The following is a 22722-nucleotide window of genomic DNA, read 5'->3' as shown; positions in this document are numbered from 1 at the left end:
AATGAACAGTATGTCATCCTATGTTAATAACACTGTAGGACACTTAAATAAGGAAGTTTCTGACAGCCAGAAGTTCCAATCAGCAGCAGGCAGTTTAAGACTGGAGATCCATCCAAAAAACCTAACCCCAAGCTGGGAAGCAGATGGAAGAGAGTTGGAGGGGAGATGGAAGCCCCATCCCGCCAAACTCAGGGGATCCACAATGTAAAAATCAGCTTAAGATGGAGAGGCTCACCGATTCCGGAGGACAGATCTGTGAATGTGATGTGAAGGCAGGCTGTGAATCCACCGGGAGGGAAAGGTCTCGCAGACGCTCTGTGTCAGGGGATGATGACGTCAGCCCAGCTGGAAGATGAAGGCGCGGCTTCACACAGGGGAACCGCCGGAACAACAGCTGATAGCGCTGGGCAGCTGCAATGCCGGTCTGTGTCCCCTCTGACTGGAAAAACCTCAGTGAGAGGCAGTGACACTTGGTGAAGCCGTAGTGGTGATGATAAAACTTATCAAGAGGTGACAAGGTGGACAGGAAGCCACCAAGGGACAGGCTGGGGGCATAAACCAATGAGTCTGCCGGTTTGTGTCACCTCTGCATGGAGTAAACCTCAGGAAAAAGTGATGGCAATCAGGAAGTCTAGTGAACCACATGGGCTGCCAGCCAGAAGTAGATAGATGGAATTGGCAGGCGAATGGGAAAACGCTGTGTGTGGACCATATGAGGCTCCCACGGGTGGGTAAAAGAGAGGATGGATTCACCGTGGCGTGGTGCTGAGTGGAAACTCTGTTAGTAGTTGCCTTGACGACGCGTTTCGCGCGTTTGCGCTTTTTCAAAGTCAAGGGTTGAGGCAACTTGCAAGGTTTAAATACAAAAATATTGGGTGGGGGAAAAAAGAGGGAGGGGGAGAAAAGCAGGGGGAGGGGAAAGGAAGGGGGAGGGACACTACAGAAAAAGGGAATTACAAGACAAAAAAAAAAAAAAAGGGTCATATTTAAAATAAGGGCGGGAGTGATTAACCCATAATGAGAACAAAAATAATTCTATCTCCAGTCTAAAACCCCTGCTACCCAGCAGACACAACGGCAAGTCACACATATCACAAGTAACACATACATTGGTATATACATCAATACAGCAAGAACAATTCTACACAAAACTGCCTGCTGCTGATTGGAACTTCTGGCTGTCAGAAACTTCCTTATTTAAGTGTCCTACAGTGTTATTAACATAGGATGACATACTGTTCATTATTGTTTTTATTACAGTGTTTTTATCACACACAAACATTAAATCTCTTAACCTTTATTATTGGACTGCTGGTAACTGTTTATGAGACATTCAGAGCGCTGGACATTCTTTGGTTATTATTTTATTCTCTAGGGTGTTAGAAAAAAAAATATTATATATGAGTGAGCGCTGGAGGGGAGAGCAGAGAGCTGGTGACACACAGTCACGACTCTCTGCTCAGAGCGGGGAAAGGAGGGGGATAACTGAGCGATCAGCGGTGTCTGTTCGCTCAGTTCTCATTGCAGAGGTGGTGGGGGGACAAATGCAGCATCAGATCAATGTTGCATCCACCTAGGTGAGTATAAATGTTTGGTTTTTTTTTTTTACATCCCGAACTTCTCTTTTAAAAGATGGATAAGCGGCAACATATAACATTTTTGTTTTAGGGTTTAATATCGCTTTAATTACTGAATTCATAAGAAGCATCATCCCTGACAGAGCGCAGTAACAATCCAAAAACGCACTGGGCTTCATTTATCAAACCCTGTGGAAAAAAAAAAGAGCCATCTCAGATAATAGATCATTTCTTTGGGAAAGATAGACCATCTGCCTGCTGTATTCCAGAGAAGCCAGACTTCAACAGGTAACAGAGAACTGCGATCTCATCCAAAAAGAAGAAACACCTCTTCACCTGATTAAATGTCACCAGGATGCACTGTTTGTATAACACGCATCACAGTACAAGGGCCGCTACGATGGCTGCCCACATCCTGGAAGTGTTCTACAACGACTCCAGATCTACATAGGACAAGTCAGGCATCTCATTCTCTCAACACCTATTCAAAGAGCAAAGTAAAATCAGGTACAAACACTGAGAAACGAATACTGCCCCTACAAATACGGCAACCATTCTGAACGTGCATTTAAAGGATTCGCTCAGCTAGCCTTCCGATCCAGGCATAATGAGATTAATATAATTGTGTCTGGTCTAGCAACTTTGTCAATGGACAATAAAAAAAAAAAAAAAAAAAAAAAAAAAAAAAAAAGCAGTACACTAGGGGGTTGACCGATATTCACTTTTTTGAAGAATCGGTATCAAACTTGCCTATATTACCAATATTGCTTCAAGTGGTTTTACCGGGGTGATGCAGTGAGTTGCAGGCATCACCCCGGTACTATTCTTTAGAGTGGACAGTCGGCTTTCTTTTAATAACAACCGATGCGGCTCAGCAGCCACTTGGCCATTATCACAAATAGCAGGAGGGGACGTCCCCAAAGCTGATTGCTTTGTTCTGGTCTCGGATCTAGTAACCCAAAAGCGAAGTCATGACATCACTTCCGCATTATTCTCATCCTAAAGGTGCCAGTTTTAAAAAATAGAAAGTATTCAAAAATGCAGATCTTGTCGTTTTGAATAATTTTAAGTGCAGTGGATTGATTTGGGGTCTTACAGACCCGAGATCCCTCCATAAAGAGTACCTGTTACTGTCACAAGGGATGTTTACATTCCTTGTGACAGCAGTAAAAGTGATCTATATATAAAAAAAAAAAAAAAGAAGACAGTGTAGAAATAAAAAAAAAACGTTAAATCTACAGAATATCGGCATGGGCCCTGAAAAAACGACATGGGTCGACCCCTACAGCACACTGATGAGGTCATCACTCTCTCCTCCTGTCAGGAAGTTCTCAGTGTTAGATGGACAGCACTGTCCATTGCTGTAGGGCCATGATTGGTTGGCAGTGCCCTCTGCTCTCTCCCAGTTGGACAGCTGCAGTGCAGGGATCACATTCAGGTACATTTAAAACTTGCATGTAAAAACACACAATTACTTTTTAAATGAATCCATCGCTGGATTAAATGTTTTTTTATTTTAAAGAATAGGAATTTCAGTTTGAAGCGCAAGTCCAAGAATGAACAGTTTTGAAAAACATACATAGGTCCAGCTTGGTTCAAAGTAAATGCCCATACCTCTGGATGAGGCGGAGATGGTGACATCATCCACTTCACCTTACCACCTCATCCAATCAGAGAATGCCTTCTGTTCATTGTAAAATACAAAAAATGTTCTCTGAACAGCGGTGGTGCCAAGCAAGTGACCCCCTGTGTTCGGTGTATGGGGGGGGAAGCTACTGGAGCAGCACCTGAACGATCGCAGTGATCACTCTAGCAGAACGTACTACTACAGCAACTGTCAGCTTCCCTAGCAGCCCTCTGGATATCAGATATGGATATTTACATTGAGCCAAGCTGGACCAATGTAATAAGTTCACCTTTGGGAACATGTTACATATTGCGCCTGTTTTTAGGGTGGACCATGTAACATTTTCCCAATGCTGCGGCCACTCCCCAGCAGTACAGGGAGAAGAAGTTCCCCATACTAGCTGCCAGTTTTTGAAATCCCACACAGAGCTCCGTGTGTGAATGAACTACAAGTCCCAACATCTTTTGCAGAGGTCAGCTGGTAGTTCACAGATTCTTCCTATCAGATTGTTTGTGCTTGCCCATACGGTATGTACATGTACACAGATAAACTGACAGGTCTGCAGGAGACCCGCATTACACCAGCGATCTGATGATCACTTGTGCAATGCTTTACAGGCTGAAAAAAATAAATAAATGCAAATTTTTTTACCTGCAAAAAAAGGCGCATTTATTTTTTTTCAAAGTGAACTTATCCTTTAAAGATGTTATTTTTTGAAGTTCCTCTTTTAAATCCATCTGAAGCCTCCGCTCAACCTGTGTTCATGGAATCGGTCTGCAATAAGATAGTAACAGATAATTACCACCCAGCATAACAGAAAAAAAAAAGCCTCTTCACAGCACGCTGCAAAGTGAGCGCATTGGTTCGACATGAGCCCCTCCCTTCCCCCTGCCAGACCTACTATTCCCCGATCAGAATCCTAGAGCAGGTGGGAAATATACCTCTTACTACTTTTCACTGATACACTTTGGATGTCAGCTGCAATTTAAAGTGTCACTAAGGGCCTGTTCACAGAACACCTGCCATGTTTTACTGTTGTCTTTGTTAGGCAGGGTCACCCTTCCTATTTATCCTGTTTACAGTTATCAAAAGTGGTAGTAAAAGGAAAAAAAAGACAACATTTTGGGTTGTCTTATGAACAGAAATAGGGGGGAAATCTTCCAATGGGGACAATAGTTCTATTGACCCTGGTGACACCCCGGGATTCCTTCAGTTTGGAGGGATTTCCTCTCACGTCCTGTTTTGACCAAGGGACAGGAAATGAAGGGAAGTCTCCCCAATGGGACACAGATGGCAAAAAAACTGACAGGAGTCTTACCCATTCTTTACATCAGTGGTCCCCAAACTGTGGCCCAGGGGCCAGATGCGGCCCATTGCTTGCATTTATCAGGCCCTTCTATTATTCCCTCCACTATCAGCAACAGTAGGGCATTGTTCCTGCCACTGACACCAACAATGGGGCACTATTCCCACTGACACCAACGATGGGGCACTTCTCCTCCCACTGACACCGATGGGGCACTTCTCCCACTGACACCAATGATGGGGCTTTATTCCTCCCACTGACACCAATGATGGGGCACTATTCCTCCTCCCTAATACCAATGATGGGACACTATTCCTCCCCCTAATAACTAAGAGGGATGCTGTTTACTCCCACTGACACCAATAATGGGGCTTTATTCTTCCCACTGACACCAATGATGGGGCACTATTCCTCCTCCCTAATACCAATGATGGGACACTATTCCTCCCCCTAATACCTAAGAGGGGATGCTGTTTACTCCCACTGACACAAGGACATTTTCTACACCAGCTGGCCATGGTTTGGCCCCCCTAAAGTTTGAAGGACAGAAAACTGGCCCTTTGTTTAGAAGGTTTGGAGACCCCTGCCCTACGCCATCCAAATTGGGGGGGGGGGGGGGAGAATCCGTAATACACATTGAAAACTACTTTAAAGCTGAACCCCAGACACAAAAACTTTCATTCAAATAGATATTTCTTAATAGTTGCAAAGGAAGAAGTCCACTTTGTGTTTACCAACTGCCTGGAAACCCAGATATTACCTTTTAAAAAGTAGCAATGACATTATTACTGTGCTGTACATAGCCAGCGCAGACAGAAGAGCTGTGGTAAGGACAGAACATGCCCCTCCCACTACAGGCTGCCTGCAGAAAACTACAGAAAGGGGCGGAGACAAGACCAGTCACTCTGCACAAGGAGAGAGCGCAGCAGTGACCAGTCTTTAATACAGGAAGTTCCTTCACACGGGATTACTGCACAGATCTGAAAGAAATACACAAAGCGCACCAAGATTCTAGTAAGAATACACGTGACAAATTTTTTAGATAATATTTACTTATCCCAGAGTTCAGCTTTAGCAATGGGTATTTGCGGCAAATACAGTGTAGTTTCCCCTGTATTAAAGCAGAACTAAAATCCATCAATTTAATGGTTTCCCAAAACAGTAAAATTTAGAGGTCGACCGATTTATCGGCCGATATTTGGCGTTTAATTAATCTGCATCGGCCGATTGTGCTGATAAAAAAGGCCAATTATAACTTCAGCAGGACTTGCAAATGACTTCTGTAATAGAAGACAATGCAAGTTTCCTGAAGTCTTCTGTGTAGGACTTCTCTCCTCTCTGGGCAGCCTGCCAAGTCTGATAAAAGAAGCTAAAAAGATAAAATGTTTCTACTTTAATGAACTGAACTCCATGTGGAGGAGTTCTCAGTTTAACCATATAAAGACTAAATCTTTTCTGACATTTGCTGCTTACATGTAAAAATCCTGTATTTTCTGCTAAAAAAAAAAATCACTTAGGCCCCTTTCACACTGGGGCGGTTTGCAGGCGTTATTGCGCTAAAAATACCGCCTGCAAACCACCCCTAAACAGCCTCCACTGTTTGTTCAGTGTGAAAGCCCGAGGGCTTTCACACTGAATCGGTGCGCTGGCAGGAGAAGAAAAAATCTCCTGTCAGCCGCATCTTTGGAGCGGTGAAGCAGCGGTGTATTCACCGCTCCTAAACCGCTCCTGCCCATTGAAATCAATGGGACAGCACGGCTACAGCCGCGCTATACGAGTGGATTTAACCCTTTTTCGGCCGCCAGCGGGGGGGTTAAAACCGCACCGCTAGCGGCCGAATACCGCGGTAAAACAGCGCTAAAAATAGCGCTGTTTTACCGCCGACGCCCCTACCGCCCCAGTGTGAAAGGGGCCTTAGAACCCCCAAAAATTATATATATTTTTTTAGCAGAGACCCTAGGGAATAAAATAGCGGTTGCTGCAATATTTTATGTCACGAGGTATTTGCGCAGCGGTCTTTCAAACGCAATTTTTTTTTTTTTTAAAAATACACTAATGAATTAAAAAAAAAAAAAAAAAACTAAGCAGCAAAGTTAGCCCATTTTTTTTGTCCAAAAGTTTTGATTACCTGTTTAAATGTAAGAAATTTTCTGTATCACTTATTACTTAAGGTTGCTTTCACACTGGAGCAGGCAGGCGTTGACGGTAAAACGCTGCTAGTGTTAGCGGCGCTTTACCATCATTTTAGTGGCGATATTCTGCTGCTAGCGGGGCTGAATGCGCCCATGAAGCGCCACTGCCGAATCGCTTTGCAGGCGCTTTGGCGGCAGTGCGCATTCATTGCAATGGGCAGGAGTGGTGGAGCAGCAGTATACACCGCTCCAAAAATAGCGCTTGCAGGACTTTTTTAACAACCTTCCAGCGCATCGCCTCAGTGTGAAAGCACTCGGGCTTTCACACTGAGACTGCAGGGGAGCCGTTTTGCAGGCACTTTACAGGCGCTATTTTTAGCCCAAAAGCGCCTGAAAAACGCCCCAGTGTGAAAGGGGTCTAACTGTTAGATTTTATGAGATGAAGGAAAAAAAAAATTAAAAACCGGCTTAACATATCGGCATCATATATCGGCCGATTTCTACATATCAGCATCGGCCAGAGAAAAACCCATATTGGTCGACCTCTAGTAACATTCAAGGCATGCTGCGAATGATAACTATTACAGTTGCTTGTGCTTTCAACTGATCGGTCAAGTCATCAAATGGCTGGTGTCATCATAACTGATCACATGTGCAGCACCATGGCAACTTCAGGTCAAACAGAAGCAAAGATGGCAGCTTCCTTGGCTGTAAATGATAAGAGTTTAGTTCCACTTTAATACTACTTTCACACTGAGGCTCTTTACAGGCGCTATAGCGCTAATAATAGAGCCTGCAAAGCACCCCTCCTGTCACTCCAGTGTGAAAGCCCAAGCCATGCGCTGACAGGACACAAAAAAAAAAAAAGTCCCGCAAGCAGCATCTTTAAGGCACATACACCGATCCTAAAGCACACCTGCCCATTGAAATCAATGGGCAGCGGCGCTTTTAACCCTTTTTTGGCTGATAGCTGGGGTTAAAAGCACCCTGCTAGCGGCCGAAAAGTGCTGCTAAAAATAGCGGCGCTTTACCGCCGACGCCCCAGTGTGAAAGTGCCCTAAGGGCTGGGGTACCCAACCACACAAACACGAGTACAGTATACAATAAAACAGTATGACAGGGCACATCAATATACACAGATCATATAGTGGAATTACTAAACCCATAACATACACAATACTCTCAGCTGATTTTGGTTGACTCCTGTACACTCCAAAACAGCTGATAACCAGCTCTGGACTACAAATGTAATCTTTAACCTCCTACTGCCCACATAACGCATATGTGCCATGGCAAAGAGGGTGGCACATAGGCGTTAAGCTTTCTATGCAGAGTGTGTGCTCACTAGGCGCTCCCACCATAGTGACCAAGCTGTCAAAGACAGTTCTCAGTTCCAACTAATCAGAAGCCGGCGGGACCGACTCCCAATCAGATGACCACCATAACAGCTAAATCAGTGGTCACCCAAACCTTCCTGCCCCCCCATAATAATAAACTGATGCAGGGGCTGGGTAGGAAGGAGGTTAAAGAAATAACTACTGGAATTTCAAAATCTCACTTCTCTGTGATCAGTAAACACAATTTCCACCTGTTGATGGAATCGGAATAGTAAATACAACACATAACTTTCTACATGACTAAATCTTGTAAAATAAACACTAAACTCTGTTTCTTTTTCACCAACAAGATATTACATTCATCAGGTCAGGAGTGGGTCAGTGTATGCCCGGATTTTTAGACACACGGGAGGAAAGAATTGTTATTGAAGGGGAACTGACATAAACCAGGACAAACTGGAGGACAGACAGTAAAAGGTAAACAGAGGATATAAACCGCCCTTCTCTATCCAATATGGATCTTATAAATCTCATTAGAAGAAAAAATAAATCCTTTAACTAGAAACCGTAATATCAGTTTCTAATGACTCAATGCAGAAAGGCTCCTGGCACAGGGTAAGGTGGGTATACTGAATAGTCCCATTGCACAGTCTACCAATTGTGCATGGCGAGGGTCAGGACTGCTAATCATGGGTCTGAATTTTCAGCCACGGGTCCAAAGTGATGGGTCTACTTTGGCCAACACAATGCAGAACTGCCAAGCGAGGAGGGCCAAACTGGCCAACATAATGCAGAACTGCCAAGCGAGGAGGGCCAAACTGGCCAACACAAGGCAGGATTGCCAAGCCAGGGGTCCGAGCTGGCCAACACAAGTCAGGACTGCCAAGCCAGGGGTCCGAATTGGCCAACACAAGGCAGGACTGCCAAGCCAGGGGTCCGAATTGGCCAACACAAGGCAGGACTGCCAAGCCAGGGGTCCGAATTGGCCAACACAAGGCAGGACTGCCAAGCCAGGAGTCCGAACTGGCCAACACAAGGCAGGACTGCCAAGCCAGGGGTCTGAACTGGCCAACACAAGGCAGGACTGCCAAGCCAGGGGTCTGAACTGGCCAACACAAGGCAGGACTGCCAAGCCAGGGGTCTGAACTGGCCAACACAAGGCAGGACTGCCCAGCCAGGGGTCTGAACTGGCCAACACAAGGCAGGACTGCCCAGCCAGGGGTCCGGACTGGCCAATACAAGGCAGGACTGCCAAGCCAGGGGTCCGGGCTGGCCAACACAAGGCAGGACTGCCAAGCGAGGGGTCCGAACTGGCCAACACAAGGCGAGACTGCCAAGTCACGGGCCCGATCTGGCCAACACAAGGCAGGACTGCCAAGTCACGGGCCCAAACTTCCAGCCATCAGTCCAAATTGCCCAACACAAGACAGAACTACCAAGTCACGGGTCCAACTGGGGGTGGCGACATTGAATCAGGCATTTAGTAGTGGTTGGATTATGTCACATTCCTGATGGCAGTTCACTGCTTAGTCTGGAGGCAGAGCTATACAGCCAACACGGACAGATATCTCTGGATGTGTTGAAAGTCCTTGGCAAGGAAGATGGTAATTGGTTTGTAAGTAGGGAGATAAGAGCAGGGTCAAAATTCATCTGAGAATACAGACCAACATGATAAACTACGAGCAGATTTCATTCCCAGAAACCGGAATCTGTGTGCGTCCACCCCATGTCAGACCAGAGTGTCAGAGTACAATGAGATGGCTTCTACTGGATGAATCAATGACAAGGGTTCAAGAATTTGAATGGCTTATTCACGCTAAAACACATGCTCACTAGTGTACATTGTGTAGGAAAGGTATGATGCATTATTATTTACGTTTAATTGTTTACGTTTTTCAAGTGTCACAAAATTACACTTTGTTCAAGACTACAAACTAAAGTGACATGTGGTGCCATTGCGTACAAATGCAAGACATACTGAAATTGTATGAGCCTGCATTCATCTATTCAGATCAATGCAGCTCAACAGGCACAGTGTGAATCAGCCCCAATGTTTCTATAGGGCAGTGGTTCTCAACCTGGGGGTCGGGACCCCCTCGGGGGTCAAATGACGATTTGCCAGGGGTCACTGAATCCTGGGCTGTTCCTGAAGCCCACGCTGCTCTCCCAGCCTTTTCGCGGCTGCCCAGCTGGGCTGTTCCTGGAGCCCGTGGTGCAACTCTCAGCCTCTTCGCAGCTGCCCATTCAGTTCACAGCATAGCTGAGGGGCAGAGACTAGAGGTCAGCTGACTGGTGAGGAATGAAGTGGGAGGGGCTGGAGGAGACCCTATCTCCTGATTTCGGCATAGGTGTCACTGCTGCCACAAAGTCGGAGACACAGTGAGTAACACTACCTGTGATTATAGTTGCCATTAAAAGTTCCCACTACAGTTCTCGGATCAGCAGATGACTTTGGTCAAGAGCACCTAAGTTGACTGATCAGAACTCCCCCCAGCACTGCCACTCATCCCAACTCCCCACCAAGGAGTAAGAGAAGGAATAAAAATAGAGAATACATGGAAGGGAGAGGAAAAGAGGGGAAGGAACAAAGAAAAAGGGAGAGAAAGAATAAGAGAAAGATCAAGAAAGACGGTTAGATAGAGGGATGGGGGGGACGACAAGAAATTAGCATAAGGAGAGATAAAAGGGAAAGAAAGGAGAACAAAGAGAAAGAGTGCTACATCCTAAAATGTACCATAAGGGGTTTTAATATTGTATGAGTGGAAGGGACTCGGGGAGCACTAAATGTCCGTGGGTTAGGGGCGCAAATTACTTGTCTTGCTTTGGGTGCTGACAACCCACGCTATGAAAATAATTTTACTGTTAGGGGTCCCCACAACTTGGGAAATTTTATCAAGGGGTCACGGCACTAGAAAGCTTGAGAACCACTGCTATAGGGCCTCATGCACATGGGCAGAAAAGAAATGCAGCTGTTAGAGACATCTGGCATATGTCTTTGTTTTTTTGTTTTTTACAATTATGAAAGCAGCATTAGGTCCATATACATTTTGTGTCATTTACATGTGTATATAGAGCAGCGTTCATGGGCGTAAAAAAAAAAAAATGCCCTAAGACTGCTTTTAAAGTGCAGTTTATTAGCGTCATTTATGCCCTTACACATATGAACACCATTTATTCCAATGGCCAGAATAAATTAATATTCTGGTCACTAGTATGTGTTTACGCTCAACGCAAAATGTGCGAAAACATACGCGACATTAGGGGCTTTTTTTCTGGCAGAAAAATCCCAGCATTAATTGGAGCATAAATTCATATGCCCGTGTACATGAAGCCTAAGTCTCAACTCACAAATCTGAATTACCAGGATAAGAATACCCTAACGTTGTAAAGTGCTGCGCAAACTGTTGGCGCCATATAAAACCTGTATAATAGGAAGAATCCTTATGTAAAAGAAAAAAATGTAACAGTTATTTTCAGTGGAGACAATGAGATCTAGAAATGGCAGTTAGCCTAGGTTCACACTGAGCTGCGGAAATGAAGCCGTGTGAGTTCAGCTGAACTTCACTCCTGCATTTCAGTCCCGATTTCAAGAGACATCTATGCAGGTTTCTGCACAGATGTCAATGTAAATCGCAGCCCGAAATAGCAAAAGGTAGTACAGAAACTACTTTTTGAAATCGGTGCGGTGCCGCATCACACCGATTAGGACAGTGCCATTGCCGGCAATTGCCACCGATTTGACATGTCAAATTGTACCAATATGAACCAAAGTTTACATAGATATAAAAATATCCTTGTGTAAAGTTTCTTGAATGCAGCCCGATTGTGTTTTAAAATTACATAGTCCCTTTGGCTGGAATGCTATTCACATGCAGATCCGATTAACCACTTGTCTACCAAGGTACGTTTATAAACGGCATGGTAGACAAGTGGCCAAATCAAGCTCACTGCTGCTACTGCCATAATATATTATATTATATATAATTTATTTTTATTCCAGATGTGTGCAATTTTAAGACTTGACATGCTTGGTATCTATTTACTCGATGGAACCCCATCTTTTATACTTTACCAAACAACTGGGTATGATATTATGTTTGCATTAAAATTTATTTTAGTGTTATTTTACTGAAAATATGCATTTGCTAATAACTGCACAAATACCATGCGACAAAAAAATATTGCAACTACAAACATTTTATTTTCCCGGGTCTCTGTTTTCAGAAAATGTATGCTTTTTTTTGGGAGGGGAGGGGGTGATTACAGTCATTTCTAGCAACAGAATATAACTGCAGATTTTAACGTGTGGCAAACATTTAAAAAATTCTCCCGATAGGCAAATAGTTAAAGTGGATCTCCAACCAAATGCCACAATTTTTCCCTTGTAGTTCTAGTGATCAGGGTCATATAGTAAATGAGGGCTGAGTGCACACATCCATGTGCCAAAATACCACACAAATATGGAAGGAAGGTTTTTCTACAACAGTTGTATTTTTTAATTACATGTAAAGCCAACCAGTAAAATCTTCCAAAAGTTTGATTTCAAAAGTAGCTTTTAATATTTTTTAAATCTGCAGCTTTCATTAAAATACCTGGTGATCCTGCATGAAGGTCCTTGTTCAGGCAGAGTGACAAAGCTCTGTCCCTGTCTCCCAACTGTGGGTTGTCTCCTGTCATATGGGGTGTGGATACAGACATGGCCTATGGTCGCCACCATCAGGAATCCCACCCTGATTGCTATGCAGCCATCGCCGGAGTACAAATAGACAGGAAGTAGCTGCAAAGAGACTGCAGGAGATCAGCAACAGCAAGAATGAAAAAAAAAGTTTTTAATTTGACAAAACATGGCCATTGTTTATGATACAGAGTGCTTTAGCAAACTAAAGCCTTGTACACACAACTATTTTTTTTGAGGGGGTTGAAGGGAAAAAAAAAAAAAAAAAAAATCTAAGTTACCTACCAGTAACGTTTTTTCCAAGAGTCTTTCAGGACAGCACACTTGAGAGACCTCGGCTCCTCCCTTCTTAGGAAACACCGCCTCCACCAGATCTTTAAGTCACCACTTCCCTCCAGCCTGTCAGTTTTTGCACGAGAACCTCCGGTCAGTCTAGGGAGACATAAGAACACACCAGAACAACCTTCATACTCCTGATGTTCTCACGTCCTAGTGGCAAGATATTATTTTGGGTGGGTACCGGTACTGTCCTGAAAGACTCTTGGAAAAACCGTTACTGGTAAGTAACTTCAATTTTCCCTATTTCGTCTTTCAGGACAGCACACTTGAGAGGATAAGCGAGCACTTACCCTAGGGTAGGACTACTGCTTGCAGAACTTTAAGCCCAAAGGCCTGGTCCTGGGCAGACAATAAGTCCAATTTGTAGTGCTTAACAAAAGTCTTAAAACGTGACCACGTTGCTGCTCTGCAGATTTGATCGGGTGTAGCACCAGCCAAATCTGCCTGTGACGTTGCCGTGGCCCTAGTGGAATAAGCCCTAATACCTTCCGGGACTTCCACCCCCTTTGCTATATAGGCCTGACTGACAGCCAACCTTAGCCACCTGGCTATAGTGTGTCTAGAGGCTTTGGACCCCTTCCTAGCCCCTGAAAAAGAAAAAAAAGGAATCGGATTTCTTAAACTGTTCTGTAATCTCCAGGTATTTTAGTGCACATCTTCTGACATCTAACCTGTGGAAGACATGCTCCTGTTCCCTCACAGGATTTGAACAAAAAGTGGGTAAACAGATTTCCTGGCTTCTATGAAATTTAGAATCCACCTTTGGAAAAAAGGCCGGATCGGTTTTAAAAATAATCCGGTCCGGAAAGACTTGAAAGAAAGGTGCCCTCCTAGAGAGGGCTTCTAGCTCACTAACCCTCCTTGTGGTACTGATAGCTACTAAGAAAACCATCTTGAGGGTTAAAAACTTCACCGTACAAGACTCAATAGGCTCAAAAGGATCCTCTGCAATACTAAGGAGAGATCCCAAACCGGAAAGGGATGAGAGCTGACTGGTCTCTGCCTACTTAAAGCTCTAAAAAACCTGGATATCCAAGGATTCACTGCTAGTTGTTGTTCAAGGAATACACTTAAAGGAGAAACTTGAACTTTAAGGGTACTAAGGGCCAAACCCTTGTCTGCCTCACTCTGTAGGAACTCTAGCACTGCTACTGGACTGCGAACACTAAAGGAGCTCTCCGCGCATTAAGAATTGAACTTCTTCCAGACTTTCAAATAGATCTTACGCGTCTCTTCCTTCCTAGGATTTAGAAGAGTTGTTACCAACCTTTCGGAGAACCCCTTACTTCTCAGCATTTCCTCTTCAGTAGCCAGGCTGCCAGATTCCACCTCTCTACCTGAGGGCAGCAGATTGGGCCTTGATAGAGTAGGTCTTCCCTGACCAGCAATATCCAAGGCGGTTCCACCGCCAGCTTCTTTAGGACAGAGAACCATGGCCTCCTGGGCCAGTGTGGCGTTATCAAGATCAGGGTCGTGTCCTCGGACTGGAATTTCCTCAAGACCGCCGGCAACAGAACAGGAGGGAGGAAGGCGTAGCATTTGGAAAAATGCCAGCTCTGAACGAGCGTCCACCCCTATCGCCCCGTCCCACCGGTTCAGGGAGACGAAGAGGGGAGCTTTTGTGTTCTCTTTTGAAGCGAAAAAGGTCCACACATGGGACCCCCCACTTCTGAATAATCATCTTGTAGATGACTTGAATCAGGACCCAGCCGCTCTCCCTCAACTTCCTCCGGCTGAGGAAGTCTGCCCTCTGGTTTAACTCCCCCTTTAGGTGTACTGCTGATAGCGAGAGCACAGTGAACTCGGCCCAATTGAAAATGGTTTCTGTCAGAGCCCAAAGGGAACTGCTTCTGGTGCCCCCCGTTGGTTGATGTAAGCAACTGATGAATTGTCTGAGCGGACCTGCACGTGATGTCCCTGGAGCTCCTGTTGGAAAGCTCTGAGAGCCAGAAAAATGGCTCTCAGTTCTTTCCAGTTCGAGGACTGCCCCGCATCCTCGACTCCCCAGGATCCCTGCGCCAGACTCATCCCCAGGTGTGCTCCCCAATCTGTGCCGCTTGCATCTGTTGTCAGGACCTTGGACACTGGCAGTACCCATTCCAGAGCCTGCGATAGATTTGCTGCCTTCCTCCACCACCACAAGGATCTCTTTACCATATTGGAAGGAGAACCGCCGAGTCCAGGGACTTCTGAGTGCGGTCCCAGACTTCCAGAATGAACAATTGTAAAGGGCAGAAGTGCAATCCTGCCCACCTTACCGCTGGGAGGGCAGCTGTCAGCAATCCCAAAGCTGACATGGCCTTACTTATGGAGATTTGGTGATTGCCCTGTAGAACTGCCAAGGCTTTGTCTACCTTGCAATTTTTTTCTTCTCGAAGGAAAACTCTCTGCTGGGTTGAGTCCAGAATGTAACCTAGGAACATAATCCTCTGGGATGGAACCAGGCTGGATTTCTCCAAATTAAAGAGCCATCCCAGATGCTCCAACACACTCCTTGCTATCTGCAAATCCTGGACCAGCTGCTCTGGCGAAGGAGCAAAAAGGAGCAGGTCGTCCAGGTATGCGATCACTGATATTCCCCAAAGTTGCAGAAAGGCCAGAGCCTCCACCATAACTTTGGTGAATATCCGGGGCAAAGAGGATAGCCCAAAGGGGAGGGCTTGAAACTGAAGATGTACTATTTCCTCCCTGGACTTTACTGCCAGTCTGAGAAATCTGACTGTCCTCTGCGATCGGAATGTGCAGATAGGCGTCTCTTAGATCTATGGACACCATGTAGCAATTCGGAGGAAGCAGTGTTTTCACAGAAAAAATGGAATCCATCCGAAACCTTTTGTAGGAGATTGATAGGTTCAGGATGAGCCTGAACTTCCCTGAAGGCTTCTGAACCAACCCCTGCCTATCTCCCCGGGTGGGACCCGTGATATTACATCCTGCTGTTCTAGATCCTCTGGTGAGGCTAGTAATGCTGCTGCCTTCTCCGCACACTTTGGCAAGTCCGTAACTAGCAGCCTGTGGGGGGGGGGGCTTGAGAATTCTAACCTGCACCCCCTCCTTACAATCCCTAGTATGAAGGGAGGTAACCGACTCCCACTGTGGGAGGAAGGCCCCCAGTCTTCCTCCCACTGGGGTTAACCTGTCGGGTTTTTCAGGGGTTTTGAGGAGGGCGAAAAATCGCTCCCCCGCGCCCTCTGCCCTTGTTGGTACAAACTTTTTTCTGAGACTCTATGTGAATACACTATATGAAAATTGTATAGCTAAATATAAATCAATAGTCCCAACAGTGAAAATGTGGAAACAATGTAAATGTGAATAAAGTGATCCAAAATAAAAGTGAGGTTAATCGGTCACACAAATAGCGACTTGTGAGAAGATCCACCACCGTATGTGCTAAACGCTAACCAGATGGCAAGCTTAGGATAGCTTGTAAGTAGCCCGACAATCTCTTTAGCGGTCCCAGCCTCAATATGAGCTTTTATATGTGTTAGCCAATGCTCCATGTTACGTGCCACCACTGTGACAGCCATGGCAGGCTTAAGGTTGCCTAGAGAGGAATCCCAGGACTTTCTGAGGAGAGAATCCATCCTCTTGTCAATGGGGACTGCTAGCACCCCCATATCTTCAAAAGCCAAGTCTGTTTTTCTGGATACCTGAGAGAAGGTTGCATCCAGTCTAGGCGACTTGTTCCACACAGCAGCTTCATTCTCTGAAAAAGGGAATCTGCTTAAACACGGCGCACGCATCAAGAAAGAGAGGGAACAAGTGTTGCTGACTCTTCTTGACAAAATACATGACTTGGAAGCTAAACACAAACAAGCACCGACCAAATCAATAGAAGCAGAGCTAATATCCCTCAGAAAGCAAATTGTTGATCTACTACAATATAGAGCCAAAGCTGCCCTACAAGTGTGTAGGAAAATATCTTATGAGTCCGGGAACAAATGCGGGAAACTTCTAGCCCGATCTATCCGGAAACATCGACTAAACACGTATATTGCCCAGATTAAAAATCTAGAGGGTCAAAAAAAAAAAAACACACCAACCCAAATTACGGAGGTATTTAAAAATTTCTATACCTCATTATATAATCTCCCAACCAAACCATCAACAGACAGCGCGGTCAATGAATATCTTACAGCCTCCCAAATGCCCAGATTGTCCTTAGAAGACAAAGTAGGATTGGAAGAGCCCATCACAATAGAGGAACTGCAGTTAGCGGTAAGAGGGATGAAGCCAGGCAAAGCTCCAGGCCCAGATGGGTTAACTATACAATATTATCAAACATTACTGACCACATTAGGCCCCCATATGGTGAAGATGTTCAACGGACTAAGTGAAGGAGCCTCATTACCCAGGGACACCCTACGGGCACACGTATCTCTTATTCTCAAAGAAGATAAGGACCCAGCGGCATGTGGCAGTTACAGGCCTATATCGCTTCTTAATGTGGACCTCAAACTCTTCACGAAAATTCTAGCCAACAGAATGACCCAGTTTATGCCAAAGCTAGTTCACTTGGACCAAGTGGGATTTATCCCCGCTCGAGAGGCAAGGGATAACACCACCAAGGTGCTAAACCTAGTTCATGAAGTGAACAAACGAAATATCCCGTCCGTCTTTCTCAGCACAGACGCTGAGAAGGCGTTTGACCGGGTTAACTGGGTATTCATGTTGGCGGTCCTTAAACATATCGGTCTAGGCCACAAAATGATAAAATGGATCTCTAGTATATACTCTACACCCACAGCACAGATCAAGGCAAATGGAATCCTCTCTGATGCATTCCCTATATCGAACGGTACTAGACAGGGATGCCCGCTGTCGCCCCTCCTTTTTGCCCTAACGTTAGAGCCCTTTTTATGTACTATAAGATTAAATCCCGATATATCAGGCATAACCATAGGAGATGTCCAATACAAAATATCTGCATATGCTGACGACCTTATGTTTTCCCTCACCAACCCTATAGTGTCACTACCGAATCTCTTGAAGGAATTTGGAAAATATGGCCATTTTTCCAATCTAAAAATCAACTTTGATAAGTCGGAGGCCATGGGAGTTAATCTTACTCCAACTAGACTGCACTCTATAAAGTCACAATTTAAGTTCAGATGGACAGATACATCCCTTAAATATCTGGGGACCTTGATTCCCCGTGACCGAAGACACACGTTCGACCTAAATTTCCCCCCCCTATTGACCAAAACTAAACTACTTTTAGATGACTGGAATAAGGGGTTTCATTCATGGTTTGGCAGGTGTAACCTACTTAAAATGGCCATACTTCCAAAGTTTTTATATTTGTTTCAAACTTTACCAATTAAAATTCCGCCCCAATACTTTAAGCAGACACACTCCATTTTCATCAAATTTATTTGGAAAAATTCAAAACCTCGACTGCGTAGAAACTACCTCACACTCCCCAAACATTATGGAGGATTAGCCCTCCCTGATCTGAGAAACTACTATAGAGCAGTACATCTGGGAAGAATAATAGATTGGAACAGACACGGCGGAAACAAACTATGGACACAACTAGAACAGGCACAATCTGAGATACCATTGAAGGGAGCGGTCTGGTGCTTTGATAGATTACCAATGACCTTGAAATCACACCCTTTAATAGGCACATCACTTCGAGTAGGACACGCTGCGATAATCGCAAATTCCCTATCCACAGATAGCACACCTCTATATCCAATTCTGGGTAACCCTGGTTTCCCCCCAGGACTAGAACGATTGGAATTTAGGTCACTTAGATCAACAGGAAGGGATAGAGCCTCACATTTCCTGATAAACAATAAATGGCCATCCATACAGTCATTGACGCTAGACAGTGGTCAATTCCAACTCCCATTTTGGACTGCGATTCGTCTACATCACTTTTTGTGTACAATACCTAACCCATCACGGTTCAACCGCGACCTGACGACTTTCGAAAACTACTGTAATGATGAGGGAACTTTGTCTCAAGTTCTATCAAAAATGTATGCCTTGGTTAACTCCCCTGTAGAACAACCTGACCTGACGTTCATACGTGCATGGGAAAACGACCTACAATGTACGTTTACCAGTGCCCAAACACAAAAGATTATCACATTCTCCCTTAAAACATCTCTATGTACCAAAATACAGGAGCTTAATTATAAAATTCTGACTAGATGGTACTACACACCTAGCAGACTTCACGAATACTTTCCGGATACATCTGACAAATGCTGGAGATGCCAAACAAGTAAGGGAACGCTCCTCCATATCTTTTGGTCTTGCCCACTCCTGTCCCACTTTTGGAAGACAGTACGTTCAGTAACGCAAAAATTCACGGATTACACAATAAGTGATGACCCAGCTCTAATTTTGCTTCATGTAACGGCAATTTCGCCACGAATCTACAAAAAATCGATAGTACGGCACTTGCTGAACGCAGCGAAAGCGTGCATCCCTCTTCGATGGAAAAAAACGCCTCCACCGACTATAGGGATGTGGTTGCGCAGGGTGGAGGAGATCAGAAGATTGGAGGATCTGGTTCAAACGGCACAAAACAAACAAGAGCGACATATACAGACATGGAGACTATGGAATATGTTTATACTCTTAGACGAAGGAATAGCCCTCCTGGCCACATAGATCAAACTAACACAATAATAACCGGTACACCTGGGTCAAACTCCCCATCCCCCCTCCTTCATCCCTCCCCATCTTCCCAATATTCTCTTCCCCCCTATCTTCTTTCTCTTTCTTCTTTTTAATCTTTTCTTGGTCGTCTACTGACTCATGAATCTACAGTTCTTCATCGAAGCATGTCTGTTCCCTTTATTCTATTGTGAGCTATCTAATTTTCGGGTGCTGCGAGCCTGAGATCTTTCAACTTTTCCGATATAGAAGGTATAGAGCACGTGGAAGACGAAGACCTGTAATGCCTGCAAAAACTGATTACATGAACTGGCTGGTAGTTAACAATGTTGAACTTTATGATACAAATACCTGTGTACTGACATTGCCCAGATATGTTTTCGATGATGTACAACGAATGACATGCTGGAGATTGTAACTTAATTCTATTTCTGTTCATTTACTTTCTTGAAAATAAAACTTATATTTGAAAAAAGAAAAAGGGAATCTGCGCTTTAATGCTCTAGAAAAGAAAGGCTTCCTTTCTGGGTCTCGCCATTCCTTTTTAATGGTGTCTACTAGGACCTCATGTACCGGAAAGACCTTTTTCTTCTGCTCTCCAAGACCCACGTACATCAGATTATGTAGAGAGAGAGATTTTTTCTCCTCTTGGATACCTAGGGTGGTGTGGATTCCTCCCAAGAGCTCTTCCACTTCCTCCAAGGAGAGTTTGCATCGGGAGGTTCTGGGGGACTCGCCATCCACCTTCTTTCCGTCTGATTTCCTTGAGGAATGTGAGGATGCGCTATCAGGTTCATCCTCCAATGCCTCTCTGGTGCCCCCAGGTAACCCCTCACTGACGGAGGGACCTGAAGGACCAGGTGCGACATCTTGCTGCGCTGGCAGAGGCTGAAAATTTTCAAACAGTGCTTTAAAAGATTGAAAAGTGCTGGAAAGCTCTTTAACAGAAGCTGCCAGGTCAGAGCTTTGTTCCATAGAGTGTTCCTTGACCAAGCCCTCAATGCAATTTTTGCACAAAACCTTCCCCCAGGACTCCCCTAAAGCACTCCTACATGATGGGCACCTTCTCTTGGAAACATGTGAGGGCTTGGTTTTTTCAGTGGATTTGTCCTGAAACAACAAAAAAAAACCCTGCACAGCATCAGCAACCTGAAAAATAAAAACATGCGACCAACACCAGGAGTGCACCCCCCAGGACCAACTACCACCAGGGTCCCAGACATACCTCTCCTCCCCTGTGAGCACTAAGAGGGGGGTTCATCCGTGGGGCTAAGTGAGAAGTTGGTAAGGGATCACCAACCCAGGGTTCCACTTACCTTAATGTGGCTGGTGCTGGCGTCACCCGGCACAGAACAAGAACCGTCAGTCTCCGACATCCCTCAGGCCAGAAGCGTGGCCCGCCTCAGGTTGCTCCTTTAGCTGTCACTACAGCTTTAATGGAGCCCACACCAGCCATCGCGCCGCTCGTTTTCCGTCCCGCAGGCCGGAATCAGAAGCCGCGGGTCAACCGGAAGTGCTCTCCCCGCCGGAAATGACGTCGCCCGTCATCCAACCCAGTCTTGAGCTCCATCCTGATCGCCCTAGAGCGAGGGGGACTCGGACACTTCCGCATCACCTTCCCCAGGCATCGGAGAACGAGCGCCCAGGCCTCCACATTCCCCAAGGGAGGACAGAGAGCGCAATGCCACTGCAGGTAACGGACTCCCCAGCCCTGCTGTTGTGTATGAGAGACCTCTGTCTCTCCCTTCCAGGATAACACTGGCCTCAGCCCCCCCAGCTGAAAAAAAGCCCAGGTTCCTAGCGATGTCTCCTTGCTGGAGGAAACACCAAAACTGACGGGCTGGAGGGAAGGGGTGACTTAAAGATCTAGTGGAGGCGGTGTTTTCTAAGAAAGTAGGAGCTGAGGTCTCTCAAGTGTGCTGTCCTGAAAGACGAAATAGGGAAAAAAACCTGACAGCTCAGGTCAGAACCCAATCCGACATTAGTACAGCAATCCCCCCTGATGAGATATTGTGTTCTGACAGGGGGATGCCCCCCCCCCCCCCCCCCGTCAGAACACTTCGGTCAGGGCTCTCAGCCATTGGCTGCTGTACACACAGACCAAATCTCCGCTGGTTTCTATTGAACTGGTCGATGCCATCTAATATTCGGCCCGTGTGTATTAGGCTTAAATTGGCTAGACTACTATTCACCTGAGAGGACGGTTGACTTTTCTAGGTAGATTATTCTAAATGATATGGATGTATGTGATGACAACGTGTGGGATCAGCGAATATTTCTCTACATAGTCACCATGAAACAAGCTATTATTATTTAAGAGATGAAATGATTCACCTAAACAAGAATAGAGCAGACTGAACAACACTGGATGAAGTCGCTTTCTGCTGATCTCCAGCTCCTGATCTTATGGTGGCTATACACACTTCAATAAATCTATTTTCTGACTGACCTGTCCCAATAGCAATAATCAACAATTCACAACACAATCAATAGATACGACAAGTGGACTTTGATCATAAGTTATCAATCTTATCTCGGTATCCTCCAAGCAACCTCATAATTTAAATTCACGATCGATTTATCTCAGTGCTGCCAACTGAAGAATAATTAATAATTTTCCACCCTTGCCAATCAGCTTCTGATTTGACTGTTTTGGTTGAAGCGCACATCGATCGGATGAAGAAATTGAAGCACATATGGCCTCCACTAGAGTTTGTTTTGCTATTTACACCCCCCCCCAAAGGCAAAGGTGCCAAAGGCAGCCGGACAGGGGTGTGCACACGACGCTTTGTAATTGCAAAAAAAAAAAAAATTCCCACGAGACCCCTGACCATGTTTGCAGTGCTCTGTGCAAGCAAAACACTTCAGAGGAGGCACCTGATTTCTACAAAATAGATTCCAGTTTAGTGGCCCCTGAGGTCAGACTGCACGGCCTGGGAAAAGAACTTCGGCATTCACATGACAGAGAACTGGGAAACTATATATTCCTATATACACACGGGTCCCCTGAACATCTCTGTACAGGAAAATGGGTATAAGCTTCATCTCGTTGGTATAAAACTCCCTTCATACTTCATAAAATCTCTCTGTCAGTTC

General features: G+C 45.2%; 1 protein-coding gene across 3 annotated transcripts in view; it reads right to left on the bottom strand.

The window, feature by feature from the left end:
* The window catches only part of CPTP (ceramide-1-phosphate transfer protein), a 54976-nt gene that overhangs the window by 23117 nt on the left and 9137 nt on the right, over positions 1-22722 (bottom strand). The window contains exon 2 of one of the 3 annotated variants that reach the window (XM_073602946.1): positions 12572-12756. The exons of the other annotated variants lie outside the window; for them this stretch is intronic. The gene's annotated coding sequence lies outside the window, so the exon portion shown is untranslated. The remainder of the gene's footprint in view (positions 1-12571; positions 12757-22722) is intronic. 3 annotated transcript variants of the gene reach the window in all.

Source organism: Aquarana catesbeiana, linkage group LG10 (assembly GCF_042186555.1).
Source record: "Aquarana catesbeiana isolate 2022-GZ linkage group LG10, ASM4218655v1, whole genome shotgun sequence".
Taxonomy (NCBI): Eukaryota; Metazoa; Chordata; class Amphibia; order Anura; family Ranidae; genus Aquarana; species Aquarana catesbeiana.
Note: the sequence above shows the minus strand (reverse complement) of the source record. Positions and strands in the feature narration are given on the sequence as shown.